Source organism: Mus caroli, chromosome X, assembly GCF_900094665.2.
Source record: "Mus caroli chromosome X, CAROLI_EIJ_v1.1, whole genome shotgun sequence".
NCBI lineage: Eukaryota > Metazoa > Chordata > Mammalia > Rodentia > Muridae > Mus > Mus caroli.
The window spans coordinates 44,353,655-44,359,768 of record NC_034589.1 but is presented as its reverse complement, the minus strand read 5'-3'; positions in this window follow the sequence as shown (position 1 = coordinate 44,359,768).

The window sequence follows — 6,114 nt, the reverse complement described above, 5'->3', positions numbered from 1 at the left end:
CATTGTTTTAAACTGGGCAGTTTAACATTAAGTGGCTTTCTGATGATCCTCAGAGATATTTACAACAGAAAGCACAATTAAATTTAGGACACTTTGGTCACCTTAAAAGGAAATCTTTTATAATACATACATACATATATATATATAATATATAAGTATTTATAAAATATACAAATATACATATTTGTTACATCCTAACCATGGTTTCCCTTCCCTCCTCTTCTCTCAGTCCCTCCTCCATCTCCCACTATCCATTCCTCCTCTTTTTCTCTTACGGAAAAGGTCAGGCCTTTCTGGGATATCAATCAATCATGCATATCAAGCTGCAGTAAGACTAGGTACCTCCTCTTCTATTAAGGCTAGGCAAGGCAGCCCAGTAGGAGGAAAGGGTTCCAAAAGCAGGAAAAAGAGGCAGAGACAGACCCTGTTCCCACTGTTAGGAGTACCACAAGAAGACCAAGCTACACAACTATAGCATATATGCAAAAGGCCTAGGTCAGGCCCATGCAGGCTCCCTGATTGTCAGTTCAGTCTTTGTGAACCCCAATGGGCCCAGGTTAGTTGTTTCTGTGGGTTTTCTTGTAGTGTCCTTGATCCTTCTGGTTCCTATAATCCTCCTCCCCTCTTCGACAGGATTCCTCAAGCTATGATATATTATGGGGTGCAGCGATGAATTAGTAAAGTTGCTTGCTCCCAAGACTGGTGATCTGAGTTTGATCCTTGGGACCCACATTGCGGACAGACGGAGAGAACTCTTGCAAATTATTCTTGTCCTGTAACCTCGCATGCATATCATGGTACACACCCTGTGCATTCTTTCATATAGTTAAAAAAACTGTAAAAGAAGTCTCATAACCTTAGTTATTACCAAGCCATTCCCTACTATCATGACCCAGATTTAACGAAGTAAATACTTCTCTCCATACCATGTCTAGACTTTCCTGTTCTGGGCTTTGATATGAGTGAAATTGTATTTTGTGTGGTGTTGGCACTGATTTCCACCCATATTGTACAGCCTTCCTCCTTTTATGGCTTGAATAATAATCTATTTTATTGCTATAGTGCATTATTTTAGAAGGATAAAGACCTCACTATTTAGACCTAGATGGCCTGGGACTTGCTATATAGATTATGCTGAACTTATACTATAGTATATTCCTTTTTGTTTATTCTTTAATAGGATAGACAGACATCTGCAATTGTTTGCCACTTTGATTTGATGAAACATGTTGCTATGAGCAGTCATGTGAAACTTTCTAGGTACATATGTTTTTTTTTTTCCCAGTCTGGACTTAGCAATGTAGTTAGTGGGCCAAGTATCAACTCTCTGTTAAGTTATTTGAGGACATACAGGACTGTTTTCCAAACCTGAGAGCTAACTTTGGATTTCTAATTATATAAGAATTTAGATTTTTCTGCATCCTCAACAACACACGTTAGTACCTGACATTTTTGTTTAGCCATCCTAGGATATTTTTAGTGTCACTTCCGTGTGGTTTTATTTTCTATTTGTTCTACTGATAACTATTGATTTTGAATATCTTTTAATGGCTTACTGTTCATTGGTATATCTTCATATTAATTGTTCATTTAAATACTTAAGCTGCTTCAAACAGTTCTTTCCACATGTTTGGAATGTTTTCCCTTTTTTTAAAATTAGGTATTTTCTTTATTTACATTTCAAATGTTATCCCTTTTCCTGGTTTCCCTTCTGAAAACTCCCTATCCCATCCTCCCTCCCCCTGCTCCCCAACCTACCTACTCCCATCCTCCTGCCCTGGCATTCCCCTACACTGTGGCACTGAGCATTCTCAGGTTCAAAGTAAGTTTTTTCTTCATATAATATATATCCTCTCTTTATCCTTCCACTTCTTACCCATCTCCCCTCCCATCCAGATCCACCCACATTCTATCTCTCCTTAGAAAACAAATAGGCCTCCATGGAATAAAACTAAAATGTAACAAGATAAAACAAAACCAAACATATTAATAAGACAAAACAAACAAACTGAAGAGGACGAGCACAAGAAAAGGTACAGAGATCTCATTTGCAAACTCAATACACACACAGAGGAATCCCACTCATAAAAACACTAAACTGGAAGCCATGATATATACACAAAAGACCTACAGGGTGAAAAGAGAGAAAAATACGTAAACAAAATAAAATAAAAATTTAAAAAGATAATATTTTTAAAAAGAAAGAGAGGACTTGACATGACATAATGAGATATGGAACCTCCGAAGATGCCATTGAGTTCATGTTCTCTTGGCCACTATTGCTGGGACTGCCACCCACCCTTAAGAGTAGTTTGTTTCCCTTGTGAGACTTCTACAAGTGGTTATCCACTGGAAACAGCTTCTGTGTTAGGAATGGGGTATATGTCCACATCTTCTTTTGGCTCTAGGACCCCATCTTGTGCATATCCATGCCGTCCCTGTGCATGGTGTCTCAGTCTCTGTGAGTTCCTGTGTGCATTGATCCTGATGATTTAGAGGGGCCTGTTCTTTTTGTGCTCTCCATCCCCTCTGGCTCTTATATGTGTCAGCCTCCTCTTCCACAAGATTCTATCACATTTACATATATTTGACTTTCATAGTTTTGGATGTTATCAGAGTATAAACTCTGAATTTTATTTTTTTTCTCCTAAGAATCTTGGTCTTTTATTCTTTTAGATTTATTGTGTTAATATGATTGCTTTCTTAATTTTATTTTTCTGTATATGAGTGTGTTGTAGGTACACATGTATATGTATATACCCACATGGTGACCAGAATTCAGCTTTAGGTGTCAGTCCCCTAAAGCCATCCATCCACCTTTTTCCTTCCCATAATTTTTCATTAGCCTGGAGATCTCTAGGTCAGGCTAGCTGACCAGACAATCTCAAAAGATCCACCAGTCTTTGCCTCCCAAATGCTGAGGTTTCATGTGTACTCCACCATGTGTTGTTATGTTAGTACTGGGGAATCAAACTCAAATCCTTATGTTGCATTTTTAAATTTAAATTATCTTATCTGTATAGTTATTTATTTTTTTTGCCTTGATGTATACCTACCTGTATATGGTACCTGCAAAGGCCAAAAGAGAGCATTCATTGGATCACCTGAAACTAGAGTTATAGATGGTTGGTTTTGGATATTGTACTGGTATCCTCTAGAAAACAGCTAGTGCTCTTACCTGCTGAACCATTTCTCCAGCCTCAGTTCCCTTTGTTTTGTATGACTGAGAATCTCTGTAGGCATACTTTTATTTTTTGGTGATCATTATTTTCATTGATCTATGTGTGTTTGTGTGTATGCATGTAGACATGTATCTGCCTGCACACATACATAGAGCACACATACATAGATAAACATATGTACATGCATGTATACACATTTGCACACACATACACATGAGTGAAAATAAGTGGAAACACACCTTAGCTTGGAGTCTTTGCTATGTATACCTCTTTCCCTCCTGCCCTAATTCTTGTGTTTAATCCTTACACTTAACTTTTCCTCTTCCCAATGCATCCTGATTAAAACCTTCCTTCATTTTGTTAATCATTGTCTCTTTAATTAATCTATTGGGATGGGTGCCTGAGCCAGTATTGTTATGAGGGCTATACCCAGGTCATTTGTACCAACACATGCAACTCTAGTTATATCATTTAGGAGGCTTTTGCAAAATATGGATTTCTGGTACTAGCCATAGTGTTGTTCCTAATGAAGGCTCAGACACTTGCATAACTAATTATCCCTTTAAGTTCATATTCATGAATGTTCATAGCAGCACTGTTCAAAATTACTAAAACTCTGTAATTTTTCATGTTGTCTCATGTTAAATGCTTCTAATGGGGTAAAAAATAAGAAATGAAGTAGCTGGGTGGTGGTGGTATACACCTTCAACCCCAGCACTTGAGAGACAAAGGCAGGCAGATCTTTGAGTTTGTGTTCAACCTTGTCTACTGAGCAAGTTCTAGAGCATCCAGAGCTATTACACAGAGAAACTCTGTCTTGAAAAACAAACTGAAACAAAACAAAACAAAACAATAATAATAATAACAAAACCCCCCAAACCTAAAGTAGCCAAACTTAGTGATTGTACCCATGCCCTCTGTGCATGGTGTTCATATGCAATCCTCTGGTTTTCCTACTTCATCTCCCACTCTCCAGGCCTTGTGGTAGTTTCTTCCAGTCTCTTTGAAACGTTATTTTATAGGTTAAATTTCTGGTTCTGACTAGTCCATGCAAGCTTTTTTGAATGGTTTTCCAAACTTGTTTTCAAAAGCTTACAGTTTAGTGTTAAACCCCTAGGGACTGGTTATGTGTTTTTTCTTCCCTTGGACTTTACAGAGTTTGTCAATATCCACACAAGTTCAAACCTCCACAAGTTGCATGTAGTTTTATGCTACCATCTTTGCTTAGGGATTGGCCACACTACCAGCCCCTTCCCAACTTCCCTTGAATCTGCCAGTAAAAGACACACACACACACACATACACACACACACACACTCACACACAAACACACAGTTTGTTCTTTTACAATTTGCCTTCTTGGCACAGTTGCTGAGCATTACTGTATCCTGCCTGGAAAAATGTGCTCTTATTAATATTTTTATCTCTGTCTCTCTACCTGCCCTAAACTTCAGTGGCTAGTCCTACCTAGCCACTGTCAAACATCCCTGGCCATCCACCTATAGTAGTGGCCACAGACCCCAGCTCCCCCTGAGACCTTCACAGGGTTGCTGCATTCTTCTTCCTCCAAAGCGTGTCAGAAACCTCCCCCCCCCCCCTTCCCTGCATTGCTTTTTCCTCCTGGAAAATGGAAATCTCACACGTACCTTTGACCCAGAAATTGGCCCCTGGCTTTCTTTACTGACAAACCAAGAACCAATTGGGGAGCAGGACCCATCATTACTTTCCCCTTCATCCACATGCGAAGCTGGCAGCTTCCCATCTCATCTAGCTTCTGCTCATTGTTGTGATGGCTACGAAAACTCCAACTTCTGACCTAAATTCCTGTAAACTCTGACCCGGCTCAGTCCTCAGAAGTGTGCACCTATGGTGAAATGACCAACCTTTTTGTTTGTTTGTTTGTTTGGTTTTGGTTTTCATTTTTGTTTTGTTTTGTTTTGTTTTGTTTTGTTTTTGAGACAGGGATTCTCTGTATAGCCCTGGCTGTGCTGGAACTTACTCTGTAGACAAAGGCTGGCCTCTGATTCAGAGATCCACCTGCCTCTGCCTCTCCAGTGCTATACCACCATGCCTAGCTAACTCAGACCCAGAGGAAGGGAGGCAGTTCCTCACATAGCTGGCAGCAGTGAGGCAAGTTTTCACCTAGGTAGAAGTTTCTCACATTGTTGTAAATTCCACCATGTTGAAATAATTTCACATTTAAAAGCATTTCTTCCATCTACATTGCTAAGGCTTGTCTCTAATTCGGCTTAGAGACTGTGGCTCTGCTAGCAGTTTTAACAAATTTGTCTAATTATAATCTGTATTGAGTCTAGTGGACTTGAATTTTATTACACTGTCCCTCAGTACTGTGGCCCCTTCCCACACTAAAACAAACCAGTATTCATGTATCTGGCAAGTTTCAAACAGCTAAGACAGAAATGGCAGGAAAGACCTCTCGGTAAAAGGGAATAACCATTTCTGAAGGCTAATATAGACATGGCTGGGGAAAAACCTCTCCACAAAAGCGAAAAACCGTTTCTAACTGCTAAGGCAGAAATGGCAGGAAAGAACTCTCAAAAAAGGGAATAACCACTTCAACCAAATAAGGTAGAAATGGCTAGGGAAAACTCTCCATTAAAATGAAAAGCCATTTCTAATGGCTAAGTTAGAAGTGATGGGGGGTAGGGGGTGGGGGGCACTCTCCAAAAAAGTGAACAACTATTTCTACAGCTAAGGTAGAAATGGCGGAAAGAACTCTCAAAAAAGAATAACTGTTTTAACTGCTAAGGTAGAAATAGCTGGGGAAAAACTCTTGATAAAAGGCATAACAATTTCTTTCTTTCCTTTTTTTTTTTTTTCCGAGACAGGGTTTCTCTGTGTAGCCCTGGCTGTCCTGGAACTCACTTTGTAGACCAGGCTGGCCTCAAACTCAGAAATCCACCTGCCTCTG